Below are 12,166 nucleotides of genomic sequence, written 5' to 3'. Positions count from 1 at the left end.
CATCGCTCGCTGGAGGTCGGGGATTGTTGCTCTTTGCTGGAGGTCGCTGGGGGCTGAGAATCGTCATTGAAGGCCAGGACTCGAAGGGAAGAAAAGAAAAAGGAGAAGAAGAAGAAAAAAAGCATGAGGAGTCAAAAAAGAGAAGGGAAAGAAAAGAAGAAGAAGAGCGGCGAAGTGGATGTGCTCCAGCTGGAGTGTTCTACTCTGCCACCATCTTGTAGAGAACAATGATACCCATTTTTGCTCGGGCTCCTTGGTCTAATGCAATGTTGAAATCAAGGGGCTGTTGCTCTCACCTCACCTCTGGAATTCAGCTTTTTTGTTCATGTTTCAACCAAGGCTGTACTGAAGTCAGGAGCTGAGTGGCCCTGGCGGAACCCAAAATAGGCATCACTGAGCAGGTTATTGCTAAATAGGTACTACTTGATAGCACTACTGAGGACACTTTCCATCACTTTACTGTGATCGAGAGTAGACTGATGGGGCAGTAACTGGCTGGGTTGAATTTGTCCAGCTTCTTATGTATTGGACATACCTGGACAATTTTCCACATTGTTAGGTATGTTATTCCAGAATTGTAACTGCACTCGAACAGCTTGGGTAGGGGAGTGGCGAGTTCTGAAGTACAAGTCTTCAGGAACATTACTGGAATGTTGTCAGGGCTCACAGTCATAGAACATAGAAGAATACAGCGCAGTACAGGCCCTTTGGCCCTCGATGTTGCGCCGATCCAAGCCCACCTAACCTATACTAACCCACTATCCTCCATATACCTATCCAATGCCCGCTTAAATGCCCATAAAGAGGGAGAGTCCACCACTGCTACTGGCAGGGCATTCCATGAACTTACGACTCGCTGAGTGAAGAACCTACCCCTAACTTCAGTCCTATATCTACCCCCCCTTAATTTAAAGCTATGCCCCCTTGTAATACCCGACTCCATACGCGGGAAAAGGTTCACACTGCCAACCCTATCCAACCCCCTAATCATCTTGTACACCTCAATCAAGTCACCCCTAAACCTTCTTTTCTCTAATGAAAACAGCCCCAAGTGTCTCAGTCTTTCCTCATACGATCTTCCTTCCATACCAGGCAACATCCTGGTAAACCTCCTCTGCACCCGTTCCAGTGCCTCCACATCCTTCCTATAGTATGGCGACCAAAACTGCACACAATATTCCAGATGCGGCCGCACCAGAGTCTTATACAACTGCATCATGACCTCAGGACTCCGGAACTCAATTCCTCTACCAATAAAAGCCAGTACGCCATATGCCTTCCTCACCGCACTATTTACCTGGGTGGCAACTTTCAGAGATCTGTGTACATGGACACCAAGATCCCTCTGCTCATCCACACTACCAAGTATCCGACCATTAGCCCAGTACCCCATCTTTTTGTTATTCTTCCCAAAGTGAATCACCTCACACTTAGCTACATTGAATTCCATTTGCCACCTTTCTGCCCAGCTCTGCAGCTTCTCTATATCCTTCTGTAACCTGCCACATCCTTCCTGACTGTCAACAACTCCTCCGACTTTCGTATCATACTCCTCCGACTTTCGTATCATACTCCTCCGACTTTCGTATCATACTCCTCCGACTTTCGTATCATGCTCCTCCGACTTTCGTATCATACTCCTCCGACTTTCGTATCATTTCTTGATATCACATGGAGTGAGTCTAATTGGCTGAAGACTGGTATCTATAAAACTAGGGACGACTAGAGAGGCTGAGATGGATCATCCACTCGGCATTTCTGGCTGAATATTGCTGCAAAAACTTCAGCCTTATCTTTTACACTGTTGTGCTGGGCTTTTCCATCATTGAGAATGGAGGTAACTGTGGAGCCTCCTCCTCCGGTGAGTTGTTTTATCATTCACCACCATTCCTGTCTGAATGTGGCAAAGCTGCAGAGCTTAAATTTGATTCGTTGGCTGTGGGATCACTTAGCTCTGTCTATCGCTTGCTGTTTATGTTGTTTAGCATGCAAGTAGTCCTGTTTGGTAGTTTCACCAGATTAATAACTTATCTTCAGGTACTCCTGGTACTGCTCCTGTTATGCCCTCCTACACTCTCTATTGAACCAGGGCTTGATGGTCATGTTTGAGTTGACGTTATGCCGAGCCAAAAGGTTACAGATTGTGCTCGAGTACAATTTTGCTGCTGTTAATGGCCCACAGTGCCTCATGGATGTTAAGTTTTGAGTTGCTAGGTCTGTTCAAAATCTGTCCCAATTTGCATGGTGATAGTGCCGCACAACATGATTGAGGTTATTCTCTATGTGAAGGTGGGATTTGGTCTCCACTGTATAGTGGTTGCCCTTTCCGATACTGTTATGGGCAGATGCATCTGCAGCTGGAAGATTGGTAAGGATGAGGTCAAGTATGTTTTTTCCTTCTTGTTGATTCCCTCACCTCCTCTGGAGACTCAGTCTAGCTGCCATGTCCTTTAGGACCTGATCAGCTCAATCAGTAGTACTACTGCTTAGCCATTCTTGGTGGTGGACATTGTAATTCCCCACCCAGAGTAAATTCTGTGCCCTTGCCAACCTCAGTCTCACTCTAAGTGTTGTTCAACATGGAGGAGCACTGATTCATTAACTGAGGGAGGATGGTACATGCTAATCAGCAGGAGGTTTCCTTGCCTATATATAACCTGAAGCCAGGAGACATAATGGGGTCTGGAGTAAATGTTGACAGCTCCCAGACTAACTCCTTCCTGACTAAATGCCACTGTACTGCTACCTCTGTCAGTCTGTCCTGTCGGTGGGACAGGACATATCCATGGATGGTGATGGTGGTGTCTGATACATCGTCTGTAACATATGATTCCATAAGTATGACTGTCAAACTCCTGCTTGACTAATCTGTGAGACAGCTTTCCCAGTTTTGGCACTAGCCCCCCCGATGTTAGTGAGGAGCACTTTGCCGGGGTGACAGTGCTGTTCCTGCTGTTGTCTTTTCCGGTGCGACTTTGTAGCAATTGATACAATGGAATGACTTGCTAGGCCATTTCAAAGGGCAACTGAGAGTCAACCATATTGCTGTGGATCTGGACTCACATGTAGGCCAGACCAGGTGAGGATGTTAGATTTCATTCCCTGAAGGATATTGTTGAAAACACAAACAAACAAAAAATATTGTTATGGGCAGAGGAATGAAAGAAATACTAAGTCAACAGTTCAATAGCAATAATTCCCATGATTCCGCACTTAATCTTCAAAATTCCAATGCATATAAACCCAACCGATTCAACTTCTAGTAAGAAAATCCATCCGTACCTGGAATCAACCTATTGAAGTTTCGTTGGACTTCCTCCAACCTACTGAACTTTTGCCAGCATATCTTTTCTCAGATAAGGGGCCCAAACCTCTTCACAATATACCAGGTGTGGTCTGACTACTGTATGGTTTTAGCAACAGCTCCCTTTTTTCCCACCTCATTCCTTTTGAAATAATAGCTAACAGTAATTTGCCTTCTCTATTACCCATTGAACTTGGATGATAGCTCTTCATGAATCATGCAGGAGTACACCCAAATCCATCCATTCTGCAATCTTTCTTCATTTGAAAGACAGTCAGCTCATCTGTTCTTCATGATAAAATGCATTACTTCATGTTTTTTGCACATTATATTCCAACTGCCAAGTATTTGTCAATTCATTTAACTTGAATACATACCTCTCAGAACTTAGAATCCTTACAGAGTCGAAACATGCCCTTCAGCCCAGCAAGTCTACACCAACTCTCCGAACAGTAACCCACCCAGACCCATTCACTTATTTCCTCTACATTTCCCCCAATTAATGCACCTAACACTACAGGCAATTTAGCATGATCAATCCACCTAACCTGTACATCTTTGGATTGTGGGAAGAAACTGGAGCACCTGGACGAAACCCGCACAGACACAGGGAGAATGTGGAAACTCCACACAGACAGTTGCCCAAGACTGGAATCAAACCTGGGTCACTGGCACTGTGAGGCAACAGTGCTAACCACTGAGCCACTGTGCTGCCCCATCTCTGTGGGCACTTTGTGTCATCTTCAATACTTGCCATCCTACCTATATTTTGTGTCATCCACAAATTTAGATTAGATTAGATTACTTACAGTGTGGAAACAGGCCCTTTTGGACACGGGGAGAACGTGCAAACTCCACACAGACAGTTGCCTGAGGCGGGAATTGAACCCAGGTCTCTGGCGCTGTGAGGCAGCAGTGCTAACCACTGTGCCACCGTGCATTCATTTATATCATCTAAGTCATTAATATAGATTGTAAATAATTGTGGTGACAGATTTAACCCTTAGGACACTCCAGTAGTTACAGTTTGCCATCTTGAAAATAGCCCTTTATCCCAACTGCTTGTAGTTGATCAGTTAGCGAATCCTGTGTCCATGCTAATATACAATGCCCAACACCATGGGCATAAACGTATTTAGCCTTACATGGGGTACCTTACTGAATACACTTTGAAAATCCAGAGATACTAAATATTATTTCTCCTTTAGCTGTTCTGCTTGCTGCATCCTCAAACAACTCCAATTTCTTTTCAGGCATAATTTAACCTTCATGAAGCCATGCTGACTCTGATTGATTAGATTGTACATTACTAAGTGTTCTACTAATTTACAATAATACAACACAAAATAATACTATGAAGCATGGAACAGGCCGTTTGACACACCAAGCTTGCACTGATTCCTCATCCTCATTTCGACCTGTTATTTATTACTTCTGCATGGTTTCTATCTCTTTGTCCACCTTCTGTTCATGGTTGAGAATCCTCAAAGGAGACCTCAAAGGTATAAGAAAGTGATTCTGAAGTGGTGAATGTTTATGCTACTTTGATCTATTCTACTGACGTCATATATGGTCTATGGGTAGAGACAAGGTGTTCTATTCTACTTTTGGAGGGAGCAGATATCAGTACCAACTCTCTGAATTCCTTGTAATGATGCCTGATTTCAAGTAGTTGTCCTTATTGTTATGTTACAATAAACTTTCTTGTTATCGAAATAATGCCTCTTCTCTACATACTCTGATGTGGAGCATCCTCAAGTAATCATTAGATAGGCTCAAGACAAAGGAAAGACAAAGGAAGACTGGTGGCAGCATATTGCCTCGAATAGCTCTCAAATGCCACAAAGTACCATGAGCAGTCATTCAGGAAAACACCTAAGGACACAGCTGTTGGTAATGTCTCCATCAGGGGCTCAGAATCAACCTAGAACCTCAGGCCAAAGGAAAGTGAATGGGGTCATGGTGTAGGGTCATGGGATAAGAGAGGGGAATTGGATACAGTGCACATAAATGATTTTCTCTGATTTTCTCTCCTTTTATGTTGCTAGATGTTTGGTCAGGTACCAAGTGCCTTTGAATGAGGATTTCAGGATAAGGTGTAGAATCTAACGTAACCTATTACAACAAATAAAATATTGTATTAGTATTGGAGCTGAATTTGCTACTCTGGCAATTTCAACAATGCGCAGTTACACAACTCTTAATGAATTTCCAGAATAAATATTGTTCAAGTGTAGATGAGGTATTGATAAAATGATGAGTATCCTTTCAGGTAGCATTGGAAATTAACATTAATTCCAGACTACTTGCTAATAGCTTGTGTTGTTATGAAAAATTATTAGGACACCTAATAGTCACCAAAATGCTGTGCAGCTGCTTTAACAGATGTTATTGCAGACATTTTAAGTGATAAAATGAGATGTTTACTAAGCTTCAAATTGACCATTTCAAGTAAAATTTTAACCAGGTGACATTTTGTGCAAAGTGTGAGCTTAATCAGTTCTGCAGTCCCAGATTTAACCTTAACCAATTGCTGAGTTCCACATCAATTTTGAATCAAAGAATTGAACTTGTCTTCTAGGTGGTTGAGCTGTGGACATGTCTAAAAAACCCATGACATATGTTTCTCTCATGACAGGTCTACTTCCTAAAGCAAGCATTAGATCAACTTTGCTCGCTGAGCTGTAGGTTTGGTATCCAGACGTTTCATTACCTGGCTAGGTAACATCATCAGTGGCAACCTCCAAGTGAAGTGAAGCTGTTGTCTCATGCTTTCTATTTATATGTTTGTCCTGGATGGGGTTCCTGGGGTTTGTGGTTATGTCATTTCCTGTTCCTTTTCTGAGGGATTGATAGATGGTATCTAGATTAGATTAGATTAGATTACAGTGTGGAAACAGGCCCTTCGCCCCAACAAGTCCACACTGACCCGCCGAAGCGCAACCCACTCATACCCCTACATTTACCCCTTACCTAACACTATGGGGCAATTTAGCACGGCCAATTCACCTAACCTGCACATCTTTGGACTGTGGGAGGAAACCGGAGCACCCGGAGAAAACCCACGCAGACACGGGGAGAACGTGCAAACTCCACACAGTCAGTCGCCTGAGGTGGGAATTGAACCCGGGTCTCTGGCGCTGTGAGGCAGCAGTGCTAACCACTGTGCCACCGTGCCGCCCCCAAAGATCTATGTGTTTGTTTATGGTGTTGTGGTTGGAGTGCCAGGTCTCTAGGAATTCCCTGGCATGTCTTTGCTTAGCCTGTCCCAGGATAGATGTGTTGTCTTAGACGAATTGGTGGGTTTTTTTCATCCGTGTGTAGGGCAATGAGGGAGAGAGGGTCGTGTCTTTTTGTGGCTAGCCGGTGTTTGTGTATCCTGGTGGCTAACTTTCTTCCTGTTTGTCCTACGTAGTGTTTGTGGCAGTCCTTGCATGGAATTTTGTAGATGACATTGGTTTTGTCCATGGGTTGTACTGGGTCTTTTAAGTTTGTTAGTTTTTGTTTGAGAGTGTTGGTGGGTTTGTGTGCTACTAGGATTCCATGGGGTCTTAGTAGTCTGGCTGTCATTTCTGAAACTTCTTTGATGTATGGTAAGGTGGTTAGGGTTTCTGGCTGTGTTTGTTCTGCTTGTCGTGGTTTGTTCTTGAGGAATCTGCAGACTGTATTTTTTGAGTATCCGTTCTTCTCGAATACGTTGTATAGGTGGTTCTCCTCTGTTTTCTGAAGTTGTCTGTGCTGCAGTGTGTGGTGGCTCATTGGATAGTGTTCTGATACAGCTTCGTTTGTGTGTGTTGGGATGGTTGCTGGTGTAGCTAAGTATTTGGTTCTGAAGCTGTATCAGAACACTATTCCAATGAGCCACCACACACAGCAGCACAGATGAACTTCGGAAAACAGAGGAGAACCACCTGTACAACGTATTCGAGAAGAACGGATACTCAAAAAATACAGTCCGCAGATTCCTCAAGAACAAACCACAACAAGCAGACCAAACACAGCCAGAAACCCTAACCACCTTACCATACATCAAAGAAGTTTCAGAAATGACAATCAGACTATTAAGACCCCTCGGAATCCTAGTAGCACACAAACCCACCAACACTCTCAAACAAAAACTAACAAACTTAAAAGACCCAGTACAACCCATGGACAAAACCAATGTCATCTACAAAATTCCATGCAAGGACTGCCACAAACACTATGTAGGACAAACAGGAAGAAAGTTAGCCACCAGGATACACGAACACCAGCTAGTCACAAAAAGGCACGATCCTCTCTCCCTCGTAGCCCTACACATGAATAAAAAAACCATCAATTCGACTGGGATAACACATCTACCCTGGGACAGGCTAAGCAAAGACATGCCAGGGAATTCCTAGAGGCCTGGCACTCCAACCACAATGCCATAAACAAACGCATGGATCTAGATACCATCTATCAACCCCTCAGAAAATGAACAGGAAATGACATCACTACAAACCCCAGGAACCCTATCCAGGACAAACATATAAATAGAAAGCAGGAGACAACAGCTTCGCTTCACTTGGAGGTTGCCACTGATGATGTTACCTAGCCAGGTATGAAATGTCTGGATATCAAAACCTACAGCTTAGTGAGCAAAGCCACACCCTAAACCTCAACCTGAGCTACAAACCTTCACAAACCTTGCAAAAAGCATTAGATCACTTCAGAATTTGCAATGAGACAGTAACTATTTTAGGCAGCCCATCCCAATTGGTTGAAATTTGGACATATCCAAATTTGGTTTGGTCCTGGAAAGGTTACTTCCATAAATCAAACATAATCCTATTCATAGAATAGTACATAAAAAATTGTGGGCCTCCAAATATCATTTCAATTCAAGGACAAATCTATTAGCAATGTTCACTCTATTAATTTAAATGCATCTTCAAAGCCAGGGTTAATATAATTAAAAAACAACCTTTGATAATTCACAAAAGCTATTAGACTAAGGCAACAGAAAATGAAGCTGTTTTTAAATACTTAATATTTCAGGTATAAATAATAATGGTCCTCTTAGAAAAGCTACATACTGCAGATTCTGGAAATTTGAAAGCAAACCAGCAATTCTGGAAGTACTCAACAAGTCATGCAGCATGTACATGAAGGGAAACAGAGTTAATGTTTTGTTTCTATAAAGTTCTGTCAGGATTGCAAAAGGTATAACTGATATAACGCAAGTAAAGAAGAAGAAAAAGAGGGAAAAGTGAAACAACAGAAGAGATACCCATTGGTCATCATTCAAAAACATTACCTCTGTTTCTCTCCCCAGTTGTTGCCTGATCTGCTGAGTTATTCCAGCATTCTTTGCTTTTAACCTCAGGTTTTCAGCATCCTCAGAATGTTGCTTTTGTGTACATCTAGAGAAGACGTAAATGTGAAAAACAGAATAATCACAATCAGTTGCCATTCAAAACTAAATGGGGGGTCTATGGTTGCAATCAGAAAGTTTGAGCACAATGTTGAGACCAGGAGGGTATAAAATGCCTAATCATTAAGATAGTGGTCCTTGAACTCACTTGAGCTGCAATGGAACCATGTAGGAGGTTGAGGGCAGAGAGGTCAGAGTGGGAGTGGGGCGGAGAATTAAAATAGCAAATGAGACAGGGATCTTCATCCATTTAACTCCCAAACATGGCATAACAATTAATAGCTGATACTGTAAAAGTTGCCTCCACTGCAAGGAGGGTATAATTATAGTGTGACAGTTCACAGAGGCAGTCCTTTCTTTAAATGTGAACATAGGAATTATATTTTTTAAAATGTTTATCAGAAGTGTACTCTTATGCAAACTTTTCTATCTAATATGCTCCTTTAACTCTGCATTTGCTTTTTGTCCCTTACCACCTTTAAAGCTCCAGGATACACATGAAGATAAAGCAGTTGATCTCTTGAAATTCATGGAAAGCCACTTCTTGTCAAATATGCCAGGATGTACTCACCTCCAGCAACCAGCACTAATGCCTGTCAGGTTTCTGTGGTGTGAGCAAATATTCAGGCAATGTCACAAAAGACCCCAGAAATGTCAAAAATGGAGTGAGGACCTTAACTTGAAAGAATAATCCTCCAATTACATGTGCTCCTGTCTTGCTAGGGTTGGACCACTCATGCTGGTGTTGTTCAATTTATTGGATTCACTAAACTAGGAAGATTCAGATCAGATCAGGGTCAACATCCTCAGAGTCATTATGGCCTAGTTGGATGACATTTGACCTATTGACAACATGATGGATGTACAAATCAATCTATCCCTTTTGTGTGCTATCATCTGTAGCTCAGCAGCTTTATATACTTCAATTGCCCAATCTTTTGAAATTTTGTGTTGCTTCTCCTTCTATCATACTTAGATAAGCAACAAGTTCCGGTGCCAAATGTGGTGAGCATACAGATGTAGAGGAGGGGACCCTGTGAATCTTTTCATCTACCTCCCAGCTTCAGTATCATATTCCTACATTCATAGAATACTTAGATGGCTCAGTGGTTAGTACACAGCACCAGGGACCCAGGTTTGATTCCAGGCTCAGGCAACTGGCTGTGGAATTTGCACATTCTCCATGGGTTTCCTCCGGGTGCTCCAGTTTCCTCCCACAATCCAAAGAAATGCAGGTTAGGGGAATTGGCCATGCTAAATTGCCAATAGTGATCAGGGATGTTTTGGTTAGATGCATTAGTCAGAGAAATGTAGAATAATAGGGTAGGGGAAAGGGTCTAAGTGGGATACTTGCTGGGCCAAATGGCCTGTTTCCACACTGTAGGGATCCTATAATTATTTACAATTTAATGTTAGTACAGCAAGCAATACATTTATACTAAGAACAACCTACCAATTGTTCTGTCTTTTGTATAAGTATGCATAATGTGTCAATGTTCCAAAAGGAATAATTTTTGCCTGAATAAAGCTTTTATAATATGTTTCCCAGCTTTTCTTCTAATAACCTGAAAAACACAAATATTGTTAAACATTCTGAGAGAATTAGTGTAACATTTGATTAGCTAAAGGCTACAGTGTCAGTATTTACTGTAGAGAAGAACATGGAAGGTAGGAACCCACTAGTCTGAAGCAGTGTAGATGAGTCCAGGAATTCTCATAGACAGCAGGGAAGTGAATTGACACTGAGGCCTTGCCACACTTTTCACCAAACAGAGTTGTGTTCTGCAATCAATGATCCTTAAGCCACTTTGACAACTGCAGAAAGAAAGTAAATGTGTCAATTAATTGAGCTGGATGGGATGTCAGATGGGCAGAGGTTTTCAGATGGTATGAGAGGTAGGGAGTCAGGGTGTACTTGGGGAACTATTCATGGTCCCAAACCACTGTTCCATTCCACACTACAGCATGGACTACCCTCTCATCTGGATCCCTGCCTGGTCCTGAAGCACTACTCCAGTCTATATCATTTCAAGAATTACCTTCTCATTTGAAGATCTGTGCCATTTTGAGCATTTGGACCAGACAATCTCAAGTACTGAACAAAAATAATTAATTATGGATGCTGGAAATCAGATATTTTTGGAAAAACTCAGCATGTGTGGAGAGAAAGCAGAGTTAATGTTTTGCGTTCAGTGACTCTTCTTAAGAAGTAATCTGAAGAAGAGTCACTTGATCCGAAATATTAACTCTGTTTCTTTCCACAGATGCTGCCAGGCCTGCTTAGTCTTTCCATCAATTTTGAACTTAATCTCAGATTCTATCTCCAATTTATCATTCAAAGTATTCACAATACCAGCATCGAAGCTGATGGATTTAAATATGAGTTTAAGTGAGGGTGTTTCACAATTACCAACATTCCACTCCTTTCGGACATGTTGATCCTTAATGACTGCTGAATCAAGTGGCAGTTCTAAGGTACATTAAAGGAGAAAGGATCATAGATAGGGTTGGGATAAGGAAATTGATGATGAAATCAATCAGTGCATATTTATACACGGCAGAGATTGTAGATCAAGAGAGATTGCAAGATAAGGCAGAGGTAGGATATGAGATGCCGGATTTAATAGGTACATACATGTCTTACTTTGTTTCAGCCCCATTGATGATCACATCCCCAATTGTGGCTGCCCCAATGATTGCCATGTGCTGCTTCCTCAATGAGGATGAGGACACATAGCTATATTTGTCCTCTGCTGGTTAATGTTGTTAGCAAAATCTAGTATTGTCCTGCAAGAGAGCGTATGAAGTGTAATCTATTCAGGTGATGTGCTTATCAGCTGTGAGGTATATATGTGAGGTTTTCAGCAGTGTTAATATGAGGATGAGGTAAGGCTGTGAATGTTAAGCTTGAGTCATATTTTATAGAAAATGTGGTGGATGTGTGAATGAGAGTAAGCTGTGGTTAAATCTAATGTATCAATCGTTAGGCCATGGCATTCAAAATTGCATTTACTGGCCTCACAACATAGGTCATTAAATTTCTAGCTACATTGTTTGTATTGACTGTGATGCATATCTGCACCTCCTGACTTGTCAGGATTGAATTTTGCAAACACCTACAGACATAAAAGCAAGCAGATGGACCCCTAATTAAGACACCATGTCATTACCACTCTCTCTGACTTCATTGAAGCTTGCTGTGGGTTAATCGCGTTCTAATTAAACTTTCTAGAATCCCTACAGTGTGGGAACAGGCCCTTCAGTCCAACAAGTCTACACTGACCCTCTAAAGAGTAACCCACCCAGATCTGTTCCCCTGCCCTACCTAGAGTGGAGTACCACCTACTTGGCCACTGATCCCAATTGGGGACCCCTCCCCACAACTTTACCTTTCCACATCTCGCCTCTCATCCAGTGCCCATGCTCCCTGTGTCTCCTGGCACTGGTGAGATCCTAAACATACCGAA

This window comes from Chiloscyllium plagiosum, unplaced genomic scaffold (genome assembly GCF_037043375.1).
Source record: "Chiloscyllium plagiosum isolate Xiang-an unplaced genomic scaffold, Cpla_swu_hap1 HiC_scaffold_16, whole genome shotgun sequence".
NCBI lineage: Eukaryota > Metazoa > Chordata > Chondrichthyes > Orectolobiformes > Hemiscylliidae > Chiloscyllium > Chiloscyllium plagiosum.
The sequence above is the reverse complement of the archived record's forward strand: the minus strand, read 5'-3'. Positions refer to the sequence as shown.